The 17,134-nt window shown below is 45.2% G+C and overlaps 1 long non-coding RNA gene across 1 annotated transcript; it reads left to right on the top strand.

Moving 5' to 3' along the window:
- Nucleotides 1-602: 602 nt before the first annotated feature.
- Nucleotides 603-16,110, top strand: LOC142073194 (uncharacterized). The gene is made up of 3 exons (XR_012669919.1): nt 603-1,249; nt 9,014-9,153; nt 14,135-16,110. It is a non-coding gene; the product is annotated as an uncharacterized LOC142073194 (long non-coding RNA).
- Nucleotides 16,111-17,134: the final 1,024 nt, after the last annotated feature.

Genomic DNA, 17,134 nt, shown 5'->3' with positions numbered 1-17,134 from the left:
CTGAAGAAGATGGGAGTTTTAGCTGAATAACTCTTGAGTCCAAGATGTGGTCAGGGCATGTCCCTTAGAAAAGAAGGAACATTTACAGAGAAATAGGAAGCCCAGCACATGTGCCAGCTTCAATAAGTTACCCTTTCCCCATTCCCTTTCCATTTACTGTGAATTAAATCAATGGTTTCACAGGCTCTGCCTGTGCAAATGATAGGCCATTGTGAGTGCAAGCATCATTTATGCATACTCGGGGCCGGATTAACTTTTTGTGGGCCCGGTGCCAAACATATTTGTGGGCCTCCATTGGGGAAATAGGGCATGTAATGGGGGGCAATCTGCGGAATGAGGGGCTGTTTGGGGGCAATAAGGCGCAGCGCAGCGGAGGTGGCCCCACTCAGCCCAGAACAGGGCACTGTTTACAAATCCACAACTGCTAGATACACACTGGCCCGCCCAGCCCTGCACTGCCAGTGTGCCCCTTCCACACTGCCCGCTTGTCCTTATGCCCAGCATCCCTTCACCCAGAGACTTTCCCTACAGATCCCTATGCCCAGAGACCTCCCCCACAGATCCCTATGCCCAATGCCCCTGTCACAATATGACTGCCCCCCTCCCCCATGGGGACCCCTGGGTAAGCAGTTAGCATTGCATGTTGCTATCACTTGTATATGTGGTAAAATGTATTGTGGGAAGGGTTGCAGGTGTGAGTATGGAGTGAAAGGTTCCTTTGCAGGTTACAAGAGGCCGTAGAGGGAGGAAAGCAGAAGGGAATGGGTTAACTCGACACTCCAGCTAGGTCTGAAGATAAGACGCTAACTCCAGCCCAAAGCCACGACACACAACCAACTCTTGGCTGCCTGCCAAAAAAGACGGGGGCCTGGATTCCAACTCCGACCAGCTGTGAGAAAGGAGGATTCAGCTGAACAGAACTGCAGGGGCTGCAAAAACTAGTGAGACAGTGAAGGTCAGCGAGGGGGAAAACCACAGTGTTGCGTCCCTGAAGCTGGTGTGTTTTGGGAAAGCTGAGGAAGCCATGGAAGGCCGGTTTGGACTGGTACAAAGAGTATGGGGGACAGAGGTCCCTGAACAGAATGCCCCCAAAAGACCCCAGGACTTAAAACCCTCCCAAGAGCTCAAGTAAATCGAAGATCAACAGTGGACTCTGACGGCCTGTGCACAGAACAGAACTCTTGTACACCCTTCCCCCCTCTACTTCTGATGTTACACCCAGGCTTGGCCAGCCTCGGGTTGTGCGTGTGTAAGTATAAAAGTGGGTTAGGGCACGGACACTAACGCTTTTTTTCTTCCCCTGAGTAACATGGGAAGCCCCAGCACTAACCGCTGTTATTTTATTAATAAAACTTTAAAACTTAGTCAGTTGGTGTGCTCCTTCATCTCCTCCCCTAACAAACCTGCGGCCTCAGCCTGATCACCTGACCCCTCAGGCAGGTTGGTAACATAAATCTGTCACAGTTTTGATGGAGAACTGCAGAGGGGGGTGGCCCTGCGGAACACACCAACTGGTCTGCCCTTGGTATTTCATGTTTGCTCTGCCCGGCATGGTTGGTATTTCATGTTAAGGATTTTAGGATTAAAGATATGCCCCACCCTCAGTTGTAGCATAACTAAAAAACAAAGGAAGGTTTAGCATTCCTCTCTCCACCCTGGTCGGCGGGGGAAAGGTGTAGGTGGATCTACCGCCGGCCGTAAAAGTGCCAGGCAATAGGAGGAGGGCTTAAAAACCCTCACTCCAAGTGCAAAAAAAAAAATCCTTGGTGCATACACCCTCAGTCGTAGCATAACTAAGCATAAAAAAAAAAAGGGTTTCTCGCTCTGCATGAAAAGGGTTTTAAATTTGGTGTATAAACCCTCAGTGGTAAAGGACCGAGTAATACAGAGGGAGGCTTAGCATCTCTCCTTCCAGCCCAGGGGAATAAACATTGTAAGCCCTGGTGCAGGCGTGGGCAACGTAAAATTTCAAGTAACTAAAAAAACCTTAAAAGCTGTACTAACAAAGTGTAACAAAAAAGTTATAAAGGTAAAAAAAATTCAGAAAAAAATATGTTCAAGCAGTATTTTCTATATAAGACCCAACTCTGAAGGATATAGAAGTGTGGGCAAATAGTGGTAGCACCAGTGTAAAAAATGTTTAAAAAAAAGCAATCCAAAAATAATACTTTGTTTAAAAAATTACTCATTTTAAACAAATCTTGCTCTGTTATACCAAACTCTAAAGAATATAAAAGTTTGGGCAGTGTAGTATTTCTTGTAAGTGATATTGTGGTAATTTCACAATTTAAAAAAAAATGTTTCAGAAAAGGGACCAGGAGTGGTGGGGGCTAATTAAGGAGCCCACCCTCCTTGCTAAACTGGTAGTAAAACAAAGCCAGTGCCCATGGAAAGGGACGGTACAGCAAAACTGGGCCCAAACAAGCAGCCAGGCAACAAATAAAAAGTTAAAAAACAGGTTAAAAGTCCTAAGGGCATAGTGGCAAAAGTAAAAAAAAAAAGTAAGTGCAAACATAAAAAAATCAAATCCCTAAAATAGTACTTAAAATGGTAAAATCTAAGTTCATAAACGTGTCATTTTAAAAAATAAGCAAGTAATTAAAAAAAAAAGTAAAAAGTTAACTCTGCAAAGGCTGGAGGGAATTAAGCGGGTAAACATCATAACACTGTTAAAAAAAAAGTGTTATAAAAAAAAATTCTTGGTTTCTTTGCAACCATTGTAAAAAAAAAAATATGGGCTCTTTTCCAAAAAAATGTCTGTAAATAGTCCAGGCAAAAAAATTATCTAATTAAAATAATTTAACTATGTACAATTTACTCAAATTTGCTAAAAAAATATATAAGGGGGTTCTATTAAAATCTAACTGCCCCAAATGTTAAAAAAAATGTAATCTATATACAGCTATGTAAAAACAAAGCAGTGTAAAAAAATGTGCAGTGTATATAGTAAAAGGGGTAAAAAAAATGGAAACATACCATACTACTTAATTAAAATCCTATTAGGGCTCAAAAAAAAGCCGCAATAGGTTGTGTCTTCTTTTTCAAATTTTTGTATGTTTTAAAGCAAAAGTTAAAAATAAAAAATAATCAAAACTCTGTAAAAGTTAATTGTGTCTCTTTTAAAACAAAGTCTCTAAGCTGCTAATGGCTTTAAATTCAAAGGCAAACCAAAAAGTGTCTGTGTTAATGCAAATTATCTAACTAATACAAGGAAAAGCCATTAAAACCTGGCCTGCCTATAAAACAAACACAAAAAAATATGGGGGTAATGCCTCTGTTTTGCCTGCAATCAGCAAGGGTATTTGTAAATATATATATATATATATATATATATATATTTTCTTTTAAGCAATAATCTGCCACCCCCAAAGGGGGAAAACATGTTATTTTTGACTTTCAAAAAATCAAAAAAAGCTGACACCAGCTAAAAAGCAACCCAAAATTCCATAAATCTACTGTCACAATAAAAATTGTGTTCTGTGTTCTATGTTTTCTCGTGTGTTGTTTGTCTTGTTGCTAGCACTGTTGTGTATTAAAAAAAATACTGCAAAAAAAACATCCTCAGGTAGTAGGCACCATATTAAAAAAAATTGGTTTTAAAGCAAAAATTATAAATATGGTAAACCTAAGGGTAATTCAAAATAACTTAAGCTCTTTGTTCCAGCTACAAAACAGCCTAATACAAAAACAAATAAAAATAAAAAACCATACTGCTATAGCTATGGGATGTATTAAAATGCAAATACTTGCTTTGTCCACCTTAAAACAAAAAATGTTTTGGGTAATATCAAAAAACACTTAGGTTTTAATACACTTGCTAAAGCAAAGCAAAAAAAAACACTGTTTAATACTTATCAATACAAATAAATGCAGTGTGTTTCTAGCATAGTAAGGCCAGGCCTTTTAATTAAAAAAATTGTTGTTAAAAATGCACACCAACAAGCTCTAAAAGCAAAAATATAAAAAGTTAGCCCACTCCTCATATGGCACATAAAATCCTTCTGGCTACCCCAAACCTTGAGCCAGTGGGCTGGGAGGAAAAAAAGCTATTAAACACCACAGGTTGTACCGAGTGGACTCCCCAAAAGTGGGTGTGCTTGTCCTTGCCTGTTACTCCAAAGCCCTGTAGTAAAAACATTTCACTAAAATCCTGTATGTAAAATAAATTAAATAATAAAACCAAAGTACTGTATAATGGGCAATGTGTATGTGTTAATTCCTAAAAAAAAGTGTTTAAAAAAATTAAAATGTTAGCAACCTTCTAATAAACAAATTTAAATGTAATGTAAGTACTGTGTTTAGCAATAATCACATTTACTGTTTGCCACAACCAAAAAAGTCTCAGCTTTGCCCAGGGGAAAAAAAAAAGCTATGTAAATACCCGCAAAGCCGCAAAGGCCGCTTTAAATAAAAAAAAGGCCAAGCGTAAAAAAATCGTCATTAAAAACATCCCAAAATGGCAAATTAAAAAGAAGGTAATGTTGCAAAAGCTAAAAAAGGTGACCCACACTCTAAACGCCAAGTGGATGGGTCTGTACTCCATTGTAAATCACATCTCCCCGGTAGTGTACCAACGTCAGCTACCCAGTAAACTAAAATGGGTGCATGCCAATCAGCTCAAAACATATGTTTCTAGTCATGGCGTTGTGGGCCTCAGTTGTGGACCAGCCACCTGCCTAGACCATCCGGGTCTCCATCTGTCCATAAAATTATTTAAATAATTATAAGGAGGAAAAATACCTCCAAAACCTCTCCATGGTTCAAGCTAACAATGGGGCCCGAGCCACAGGGTGGCGCAAGGCTGAAGGGGAGAAGCCGTGGGGGCAATGCATAGTTCAAATAAACACCATAGGGCCACAGCAAAATACCTGGTGGGTGGCCCTGGACCTTCCATAAATCCCCAAAAAACAAACCCTGTACCTCATGTGGTGGCCTAAAGCAAAACAAAAAGCCCTTTGGCAAACAATAGCAGTCCCTAATCCCTAAACAAAATGTTGTTGTAACCTCCTAAACCAGGCAAACAGCATCCATAACAAAAGCCAAAAAAGGCTGTAACAAAACAACTAATGCCTTAAAAATTTTTAAACCTACCTCAGTTTCTCAAATAAATGCATTTACATTGTTCTTTTTCTTTTCCCTTTTGCTCTGTTAACAAAACAGGGCAGTAATAGCAAAAGCCCCAAAACACCCTAAACAAAAGTGATAAACCACTCTTGCTGCTTCAGGCCTGCAAAATTCGCCAGTGTAACACAATGTATCTATGGTGGTCCATTCCTGTAAAAATCCTCAGGTGTCCAACACTTTTGTCATCCTTTGTTAATTTTACCACTGTTCAAAATTGGCTGTGGTAAAAAAAAAAAGTCAATTATCCATTGGCAGGGGGGCAATTGTGGCTTAGCATCCTAAAAATGTGGCATCACATATTACCTGGGTATTTTTCCAAGGGCGGCCCCCTGCCAAAATCCCCAGGTCCCCGGCCCTGCATATCCCTCCCCAATTAAATCCCAAACAAAATTAACCCAAAAAACCCGCGTACCCCACCAAGTAGCACCACAGGGGACAACGTTACATCCCATCGACACCTAAACCCCCCTCCTAAAAACTTTATTTCCACCTGGAAACAATGGCCCCTCCCTTGAAAAAAAAAATCTCTATCCATACTGCCAGCGCTCATGGTTCCACTTAAAAAAAATTTTTTAAAGCAAAGGCTCAAGTAAACCACCAATAAAAAGGTACATAAAAAGGTTTTCAATATCACAAAAAAGTTTAATATGCTGTCCAAGTCAACACTCCACATTAACATCTGGCATAAAAAGGTGGTCACCATATTAGTCCCCAGATGGTGTTGGGTTCAACCTAACCCCCACAGTTCCAAATGTTGGTATATCACGTATATCACCCACTCATCCACACACTCGTCCCGCCAGTGTGGATAGGTAAATATTACATGCCCCAAACAATTTCCAGCATCCCTTATAAATTGCAGCCTCCTCCGCATAGTCCCTAGTCTTCAAAAAGTAATTCTAAAAATGCACCTCCATATCTCCCCCCAACAACGGTGGTGGCAAATGTTACCAGCCACCAAATGGGAAGTGGCCACTCAACGCTAAATCCTCCTTAATGCCACCTTAAAAGCTTTAAATATTTACCTGCCCCTAACACGCTTTCAGGTCCCCGCCTTCCTTCCCAATTGTACAAAGGGGGCCGCCCTCCAACTTGTCCTCCTTAGACAAACATTGTCCTTGTCCCCCTCAAAAAAGGCAAACCTTAGTAAGCTCCTTGTAAAATGGGGCCAATACGGCAGCTAATATTTAAAACATTCAGCAAGGGGCCATAAAAGACAAACAGTTAAAACAGTTAAAAAAGGCCATGGGGCTGGTCACAAGTGCAAATCTCATGCACCTTACATCGGCCACCTCTGCCCTCAAACACACTGCCAAATTGGCCCTCCACACATGGAACACCTTGCGGGAACTAATTAGAACCATAACTGAAGCCGGGGACCAACTAGTGTGGAATTCGGTGTGCTCCCAGCTCCAACAATATTTAACCCAGCAAGTCCACAGCATCCAAAAAAATGTGCTCTATAAAGCCTGGCCTAAAAAAATTTATTTCCACTCAAAAATGCCCCAAAAGCAATGGCCTTTTCACTACTCCTGAAGGCACACAAACTAAACTTGCACAAGCACTGCCTGCTCCTTTACAGCATTTGGCCCCATAAAAAAAGTGTGGGCCCCAGCTATAAAAATCCAGCCAGGCCTTTAAAAAGGCTGCCTCTGGAACTGGGTGGTCCATCGCAACGTATAAAAGGTGGCTCCCCCAATGACACGGCTAAGCGGTATGTGCTGACTACATCCTCTAACTATCAGCAGATATAAATTGCAAAGGGCAACACCTGGCAACTGTGCTGAGAAAGCCCCCCCAAATAATGTGTAAAAAAAAAAAAAAAAAGGCAATGCCAGGCCGCTTTTATAAGGTGGGTCAACACATCTGCTGGAAAGGGGAGGCATCAAAATACGCCCCCACTAAAGCACACATGTTCACCAACAGCTCCGCATGTGTTTAAAAAACCACCTATCCTAGGGTGCCCCTTAAGTTGCTGTTGCACTCTCAGGCGCAAAATTTTTCGGTGCATTAACCCGCAGTTATGCAAAGTATGGTTAATATTTCTAACTATATTGTGTTTAATTTTTCATAAATTACGCCCATTGTGTTTCTTCCATTAACGCACACCCAAAACCAACTAACCGTGTTCCACAAAAATGCCTCCTCCTTTACTGTGGTGCAGCACACATTTAATCTAAAAAAGGCTGCCTTTGCGACAGCCATCCGGATGGGGCATCTATGCCAACAAAGAAATGTGCTATGCTATGTTACTAATGAAGCCAAAACCCACTACTGGCTGGTGCATGCAATTGTTGCCGCCCTAACCATTTTTTGTGCTATATTGCTGTTTGTGTAAGAGGCCAACGGTAACACGAGCCACCGTGTCAAAAAAACAAAATAAAAAAAAAACAACCTAAGTGGTGACCCCTCACAACAAAAGGTTGATTCAGGATCAAGGGGGGGGAATGTCACAATATAACTGCCCCTCCCCCCCCCCATGGGGACCCCTGGGTAAGCAATTTAGCATTGCATGTTGCTAGCGCTTGTATATGTGGTAAAATGTATTGTGGGAAAGGTTGCAGGTGTGAGTGCAGAGTGAAAGGTTCCTTTGCAGGTTACGGGAGGCCGTAGAGGGAGGAAAGGAGAAGGGAATGGGTTAACTTCCCAAAGACCCCCCCTGCTGACATCCCATCACAACCGCACAGCACCCTGCACACCATACCCCTTGACCAGCTCCCCTACCCACAGATCCCCTACTGTCCAGTACTCCCTTCACAGTCCCACCATCATAGCTGTACAGCACCCCATATTCCTGAGGGAATTCTGCAGCAAATTCTGTGCATAATATTTTAAAATTCTGCATTTTTTTTTACAATAAATAAATGTGGAAACTCCACCAAGGCAGTGGGGAGCACAGGCCACTGAGGTGGGAGAATACCTTGCAGCCTCCCTGGGACAGGGACTTGGCAGTGAGGCTGAACCTGACTCTGACACAGCACAAGGGCCATGCCTGCCATAGAAATACCCTGGGGCCCTGCACCTTTTGCGCCAGGCACACCAGATGTGGGCAGGGAGGCTCAGCCTGGCAGCAGGATCCAAGTGCAGAGGGACTTAGTGTGGGGGGATCCAGATGGGGGTAAGAGGGTTGTGTGGGGGGCAGTCTGGGTGCAGGCAGCTCAGTGCGGGATCTGGATGCACAGGGAGGTTCCAGGTACAGGGGCAATGGGAGGCTGTAGGGGGGACCAAGTGAAAGTGGTTGGAGCTCAGCGGGAAGAGGGGTGTCTGGTGCAGGGGAGGTGGGGTTCATTTGGGTGGGGGTCCAGGTGTAGGTGGTTGGGGCTCAGTGGGGAGGGTGTCTGGGGCAGCTCATCAGGGTGGTACAGATGCAGGCATAGGTGCTGACTTCTGGTTTTGCTGGTGGGTGCCCCATCCCGGCTCCGCCCCCTTCCCCAAGGCCCCACACTCACTCTGTCCCACTCCACCTCTTCCTGCCCCCGCTCTGCCCCCTCCCCTTAGGTCCTCTCCCCTGAGCATCTCCTGCCCACTGCTCACTCCTTTCTGCCCCCTCCTGCTGTGAAGGCAAGGTGTGTGTGTTTGGGGGGACTTAGTCTCCCCCCAAAACTGGCAATTTTCAGCATAGGTTCTTTTAAATGACAGCAACTCTCCCTGTCCAACAGGAAGTTAGGCATGTTGGTACATTAGCTGTACAGAGGCAGATTTATGGAAATGGACAGCACTTTCCCTGGCATGGAGGCTGGGAAGGTGGAGTCTTGGCTGTTCAGGGAGAAGGTGTGGGTACTTCACTACAGCCATAGAATAATAGCTCAGATTGAAGTATGCTCAACAAATCTGCACTCAGTCGATTCTGTTCGGTCCCTTAACATCCTCCCCTGGTGTGATCCTACAGGTCTCCAGAATGGAAGCCTGAATCTGACAGTCTCTGTCCTCACCTGGTAAGGACAGCAGATCCCTCCGACAGGGTCTCCTCCACCAGTTGCCATGCTCTCCAGTCATCCATCAGCTCCACAACTCAGTGACTCCCTCCAGGTACAGCACCCTCTCCAGGGACTGGATGGCAATGCTGGGTAGAAAAGGCGGAATATACTACCTGCTCTCTGTGCAGGGGAATGTGCTCCCAGCATCACAGCAGGGTTATCTAAAGACAAAGGGATAGGCTAGGTGAGATCCTTGGGCCCCAACAGGAATTGGCTTCCCTTTTCTGATGACTAAGAGCAGCCAGCAATGCTCTGCTCCTCAGCCCAAACTGCTTCAGACACCACTCTGCTTCATCTTCACACTGCTGAGCTGGCCCCTCTGGGGAAGCCTTCTGGCTTTCTGAATAGCCGGGGGGCAACTCTGCCCACTCATAACTCTGCCAAGCTCAAAGGCCCCTATGATCCAAACTCTCAGTTTTCCAAAACCTTTCAGTATCCCTGAGCCCCCCCAGATAAGGAGGATCCTAATGGGAATTCAGTACTTTCTAAGGGCTGATACAGACACTGTGTGAGGGGTTGGCTCCATCTATGACGGGTTGGACCCCTTGGGAAGCCACCTGATGTGCTGAGATACCATTTAGTCTACCTGTTCTGCCAGCATGGGCTCCCTTTAACCTATCTTGCTGAGCCAGGCTCTTAAAACCTCCTTTAACACACAGGCAGGCAGGGCCACACCCAGCTGCAGATTAGCTGTAGGAAGACTCAGTTTAAGGGACTTGCTCCAGCCCTCAGATGTCCACCTCCCTTGGATTGCAGACCCAAAGATATATTATGAAATTCACTCCCTCCCTCAATGTGGAGAGAGGTGTGCACCCCCATTAGAAATTACAGAAACTGGGTTTAATAATAAAAAAAACAAATGCTATTAACTATAAAGGGCAGATTTTAAGTGGTAGAAGGGGTAACAAACAGAACAAAGCAGATTACTAAGCAAATGAAATCAAACACGCAAACCAAGCTAGTTTCATTAAAGAAACTGGTTACAAATAGTATTTCTCACCCTAGATATTGTTGCAGGCAGTTTGCAAAGTTTCTGTGCTTCAGATTTCAGGTTATATTCCTTTTCAGATGATACCCCTATCTCTGTCTGGACTCTCCCCTTGCCTTCCCTTTTGCAGTCTTTCTTCTTGGGCAGACAGGCCATGGAGAGGAGGAGTCCTGTTTGCCTTCTTCCCCACCCTTAAATAGGATTTACATAAGGTGGGAATCCTTTGTTTCCCAAACTTGACCCCCCTTCCCTTACAGTGGAAAATTACAAGAAGTTCCAGGTAATGTTTTAGTATCAGGTGACAAGACCACCTGACGCTGTAGTATCATAGCGTCCCTGAGTCAGTGGCCCTGTGGAGGGTCCACAGGAAGGCCAAGCTTTTCACAGCTCATTGTCCTTGCTGATGGGCCATCCACCATGTCTGGCTTTTCCATTGTTGTACCTGAAGTGTTAGCAGTGGGCATCACCCAAAGTAGCATAGTTGAAATACAGATACATCGTCAAAATTCCTAACTTCAGATACAGAAATGATACAGGCATACAAATTGGAAATCACATTCAGTAAATCATAATCTTTCCAGTGATATCTCACATGAGTCATCCCGCATAAAGTATATCTCGGTTATGTCAGATTCATATCATAAGCATATTTTCATAAAGAATATGGAATGACATGTCACACCATCCATCTCCACTAGTGACTTGCAGGGGCTGAAGTCACTAGCCAGCTCTTGCTGGGCCCTTGATAGGTACATTGTCTGGGAACAGGGGATGGAAAGGAAACAAGTGGCAAACAGGTGACCCTGAATTCCCTGCAGAGTTTCCTTTCCCCACATAGCCCCTACCATCTCCCGTGTACACTACAGGATCTCCAAAAGGGAATAGGACACCGTCAGAATGGAGATGTCCCAGCATGCGTGGGGAATGCAGCAGGGAAAGAATCCTGAATTTTCAGTGCTGGGAACTTACAGCAGAGCTGACTGGATAGAGCTGATGATCTGGGTCTCTCTAGTGCTAACCCTATGATCTCCAAGGTGTTGTGAAGCAGGATGTACAGGGTCTCCCTGGCCAGCATGGTCTTAGCTCCCAGAAATCCTCAGATAACCCTGGCCTGGCTGTAATAGAGGATTAACACACCAAGGGCACTGCTAGGTGAGGTTAGCACACATGTTCAGGGGATCCCTGCTGGGGTGACACATTAAGGGTCAGGACCAGCAGATTCATAGCGCTAACAGCTGAGCTCAGTGCACATAGGATTTCATTCATATTTGGGGGTCAGTTAACCCTTCAGGGACTGACCAGTCATGCGTAGGGCCTTACCAAATTTCCCGGTCATAGGATTTTTAAAATAGTAAATTTCATGATTTCAGCTATTTAAATCTGAAATTTCATGGTGTTGTAATTGTAGGGGTCCTGACACAAAGAGGAGTTGGGGGGGGGGGAGTTGCAAGGTTATTGTACGGGGGGGTTGTAGTACTGCTACCCTTACTTCTGCATTGCTGCTGATGGTGGCTCTGCCTTCAGAGCTGGGCAGCTGGAGAGCGGCTCTGAAGACAAAGACGCCACCAGCAGCAGCGCAGAAGTGAGGATGGCCTGGTATTGTACGGTATTGCCATCCTTCTGCGCTGCTGCCTGCAGAGCTGGGCCCTCAGTCAGCAGCCGCCACTCTCCGGCTGCCCAGCTCTGAAGGCAGCAATGCAGAAGTAAGGGTGGCATGGTATGGTATTGCCACCCTTACTTCTGTGCTGCTTCTGGCGGGATGCAGCCTTCAGAGCTGGGCGCCAGGCCAACAGATGCTGCTCTCTGGCCGCCCAGCTTTGAAGGCAGTGCAGAAGTAAGGGTGGCAATACCACAACCCCTTAAAATAACCTTGCGACCCTCCTCCAACTCCCTTTTGCGTCAGGACCCCCAATTTCAGAAACACTGGTCTCCCCCATGAAATCTGCATAGTATAGGGTAAAAGCACACAAAAGACCAGATTTCACAGGGGGAGACTAGATTTCGTGGTCTGTGACGCATTTTTCATGGCCGCGAATTTGGTAGGGCCCTAATCATGAAGGGTTAATACCGTCATGACTAGGTACTTCTGGAGGCACTGCCAAGCCATTAGGGGGCGCTGGGTTAGAGCTAAGGGAAGGCCTGTGACAAAGGGAGGAGACTGAGGACAGGCCCAGACTCTTAGGTGGAGCCAACCCTAGTTGAGCTTACCTCTGTCAGCTCTCAAGTACCTTCTTTCTTTGCTGTTCTCTCCTAAACCTACTTCACACCAAAGATTATGTCATGTGATGAAATCTCCAGAAATTCGTCCAGCCAAAGTTGGCAACCCTGTCTGCAACCATCTGCGTGCCGGCCAGAGTGCATGGTGTGTGTGTGTGTGGGGGGGGGGAAACAGACACACACACACACACACGACCCACTGTGGACTCTGTTTCTCCCAGGTGGAGATAGAGACTGGGATCAGCCCTTTGGTGCTTTGGGCTCCCTCCTGCAAGGCATTGACGGGACAAGGGGTGCTCCACTCCCATCCTGCTTGTAGGGCCAATAAAATGTCAAGCCTATGATTGTGAAGCATGTTAGGAGTGGCTGAGGGTGACCCCTGCTTGCCAGAGAAAGGCATTTCAGTCTGTATTCTTCCAAGGATCCCTTTAATCAGGGAGTTTCAATACAGTTTATTTTGGTTTGGAGTCTCCCTATTGCCTTATTTGTCTGGTGCCTGCCACTCATGTTCCATGGCTACATCGGGGCTTCCGAAAGTGGAGGGAGAGGCACTTGCACTGTTGCCTCTTGATACAGGCGGTGGGGCACATTTCACAGGGAGTGAGCGGGACAAGCTGGACTCAAGGCATCAGGTGCCTGTAAATAATCGCAGGGCTGTGTCCGATAAGCACTCTGCAGGCCGGGGAAGAAATGGATCCCCAACTATTAGTGAGGGTGAGGAGTGGCATCTTCTCTCCACCCCAGGGATGGCACACTAATAATTCTGGGCATTGGGCAGGATGGAAAGAATGAACTGTCAGGGTGGAGCCTGGTCCCTCTTGTAGAACTGATCAATGAAATTGTTTTAATTGTTCACTTTATTAATATAACTTCATAAGCAAAATTTTATGAATGAAACAACATTCATTCATAAAACGGGTTACCCCAATAACTGGCTAATTGTGTTTCACTTTCAATCCAATTGCTGTTTAAATCCCTGAAATTTACAATGTTTCAACATTGTAACTTCTGCTCACTGTTTGTCATTCATTATACTTGTCCATATTGTAACTCAAACTCCATTTTAACTTGTCCCAAACTCCATTTTAAAATGCTCACTTCATTTTGTAAAAGCTTGCTGCAACCTTCATTTTTGCAAAACCCTCCTGTAATCTTATTAGTTTAGTTTAGATGTGTGAATGAGGTATGTATGGATACAGCCCCACCCTGTCCTGATGAAATAAAGTGTAAATACCCTATGGCTGAAGATGCAGACAACAGCCCTGACAAAGTAAGAGGAGTCCACCCTCAAAAGAAAAGAACAAAAGTACAATTGAAGAAACATCAAAGCCAGGTCCTAGGCTGAAAGTCGTGTCTGCAATTGACGGGTGATCAATCACACCAGACCCAGAGGCAGCGTGACACAGCAAGACCTATAGACTTTGGAGTCAAACTAAAGCCTACAAAAAGGATGGGTGAGATGGAAGACTCTGAAGGGTAACATTCTGCTGCCAACATGGAAGGGCATCAGTGCATGCCCAACAGAGACCCAGCTCTTCCTTGTGCCTGTCTTTCCTGGCCAGTGAGCCGCCACAAGCTACGAACCCAAGCCACAAACTCAAGCTACATTCAGGACTGGTAACTATACAGTAGCTGCAGAACCTCTGTGTGTGTATGAACGAACGTGTGAATGAATGTGAAACTGAATGAAATGTTATAGCTATAACTGACTGCCTATTATGATTCTTTTTGTATTCACAATACATGTGACATTTTGTCTTATCCCCTTTAATAAGATCCTGCTGGTTTTTATTTTATTGGTATAACACTCTGTTCCTCGATCTCTTAGCACCATTTTCAGGATGCCCATCAGCTTGCCAGTACACTCGCCTGTCTCCACCAACCCGTCCAGCATGGTGAAGCAGAAGAGCATGAGGTACTACAGAAGTAGGTGCTTTGCGATGATCTGCAGGGAAAAGCAATACGGCAAATGTGAAACCAATTCCCTTGTCTTGGACTCCCAACTAACACTGTACTAAATAGGGACTAAGGTTTGGTTGTATTTGTCCAGCACTAAGTTATCTGCTCAAGGAAAACTGGAGCCTATAACTGAAATTTTAATTTGGCAGCTCCTGCTTTTCTGTCTCAGTGACTGCATTGTTGGGGAAACCCATGAAGTTGGGGACACAAATTCCTTGTCAAATGAAGGGATGATCCCTCCCCCTCCCTGCATCTCTCTCCAGCTACAGTCTCTCTTACTCACTGCCGGGGGAGGAGGTGTCATTGCAGCTGAGATAATCCTGCTCCCCACTCACCATATACAATCCAACAGCACTAAGGAATCACCCTCAGGACCAGAGCTTTCCACATCCCATCCCAAGTTAGCTGAATCCAGCTTTAGCTGGCCAGGTGGGAATTCCCAGCCCACGCGAGCTCTCAGCTGGTATACAGCCAGTGCCCCTAGTTCCTGTGCCATCTGCCCACATCGGTGTTGAGAATGTGTCAGGGGTGGGGTTAAAGCACAGCCAGACTCTGCTAATCCTCGACTTGCGCAGGCTCCCTGGAGACCATCACATGCTGGTGTTAAGAGTAGCCCCTGGGTTGTTCTAACTTACGGCAGGGGAGGGGCTGACATAGATCAGTGCACAGAATCAGGAGCTGTACTGTAGATGCCCCTCCCCGCTGTCCTGGGCCAGGTAGATCGTGATGTAGGAGAGAATGTCCCCCTCACTTTTTCTCTATAAAGATACTTTTCTGCCCAGTGTCTCACTCAAACAATGCCCCAAAATACCCCCCAGCGTTAACAATGGAAATGGAGCCAAGGCTGTGGAGAGTGCAGGGCAATAGTAGCACAAGGGGATGGACCCATAGTGATGCTGAAAAGCCTGTGTGTCTTTGGAACTGAGGGATAGCAGCTGTGTAGTAAAGAGCAGGGACCAAGAGCTGAGCCCTCTGGGATTCTGTAGCAAAGATGCTCCTAGCACAGAGAAGGTGCCTCCCCAAGGGATGGCAGAGGCAGATCCATGAGCAGAGAAAGGCTAGGAGTAAGTCAGTGTTAAAGCAAAGACATGAATGGAGCTGGCAGGCAGGAGTGACACAAGGAAGCAGATGGGAGGAGCTGTTGGCAGTGGCAGGAATACATGAAACAAGGGTAGGGAGTCAGGACCAAGCACTGCAAGGTGAAGGGATCAAGAGAGGAGGGAGATTTAAGAGACTAGGTGGTTCCTGGTGAAGGGCAGAGGCCAGTGTTGGATCGTATTAAAGAAGTTCTGTATTAAAATCACAAATGAGTTTGATTCCCCATAGTTTAAATTCCAGGGTATTACTAATTAAGAGGTCTCTTGGTTTTTGGTACTGTTTCTCTCCCTCTATGTGTGAAACTTGCAAGCTGCTAATTGCATTAGTACATTCTAAGACAGAGTCTGTTCTTCAAAGCTGTCATAAATATAAAGGGAAGGGTAAACCCCTTTGAAATCCCTCCTGGCCAGGGGAAAGCTCCTCTCACCTGTAAAGGGTTAAGAAGCTAAAGGTAACCTCGCTGGCACCTGACCAAAATGACCAATGAGGAGACAAGATACTTTCAAAAGCTGGGAGGAGGGAGAGAAACAAAGGGTCTGTATGCCTGTCTATATTCTGTCTTTGCCGGGGATAGACCAGGAATGGAGTCTTAGAACTTTTAGTAAGTAATCTAGCTAGGTACGTGTTAGATTATGATTTCTTTAAATGGCTGAGAAAAGAACTGTGCTGAATAGAATAACTATTTCTGTCTGTGTATCTTTTTTGTAACTTAAGGTTTTGCCTAGAGGGGTTCTCTATGTTTTGAATCTAATTACCCTGTAAGGTATCTACCATCCTGATTTTACAGGGGGGATTTCTTTATTTCTATTTACTTCTATTTTTATTAAAAGTCTTCTTGTAAGAAAACTGAATGCTTTTTCATTGTTCTCAGATCCAAGGGTTTGGGTCTGTGGTCACCTATGCAAATTGGTCAGGCTTTTTATCCAACATTTCCCAGGAAAGGGGGGGTGCAAGTGTTGGGAGGATTGTTCATTGTTCTTAAGATCCAAGGGTCTGGGTCTGTAGTCACCTAGGCAAATTGGTGAGGTTTTTTACCAAACCTTGTCCAGGAAGTGGGGTGCAAGGTTTTGGGAAGTATTCTGGGGGGAAAGACATGTCCAAACAGCTCTTCCCCAATAACCAGTATTAGTTTGGTGGTGGTAGCGGCCAATCCAAGGACAAAGGGTGGAATATTTTGTACCTTGGGGAAGTTTTGACCGAAGCTGGTAAAGAGAAGCTTAGGAGGTTTTTCATGCAGGTCCCCACATCTGTACCCTAGAGTTCAGAGTGGGGGAGGAACCTTGACAAAAGCAATACTCTGTAACAACAGAAACAGCACCCAGAGACTCCCCGCCCTTTTGTTGTATTAACAATTGTGATTAAAATAGAGATAGAGGATGTATGTGGATGGATGCTTGGTGTGGATAATAACTGAATGATCAGGGAGGTGCCAGCCTAAGAATCCAGTGTCCATCAGCTGAAGAAGGCGTCAAGTGGAAATAACCAGAGGACCCCCGGAGGGCAGACTGGAATCCACCCAACAGCCTCAAGAATGGGAGAACCAAAGAACAAGATAACATCTAGCAGCACGGAGCCATCAGGAATGTGCTATCTGCTGATTGATTCAGCAACAGCATGATGAAGCAATTCCCATAGACTGGCATAGGAAGAAATTCCTATAAAAATAGACTCTAAAAAGTGAGAATTTTGGGGTCTGATTCTGCAAACCAACTTCCAGGAGCATCAGATGAGCATCTGACAAGGCCCTGCTCCCTCCTCATGTCCAGGCCAC

The sequence above is a fragment of the Caretta caretta genome, chromosome 9 (assembly GCF_965140235.1).
Source record: "Caretta caretta isolate rCarCar2 chromosome 9, rCarCar1.hap1, whole genome shotgun sequence".
NCBI classification, from domain to species: domain Eukaryota; kingdom Metazoa; phylum Chordata; order Testudines; family Cheloniidae; genus Caretta; species Caretta caretta.
The sequence above is the reverse complement of the archived record's forward strand: the minus strand, read 5'-3'. Positions and strand labels throughout refer to the sequence as shown.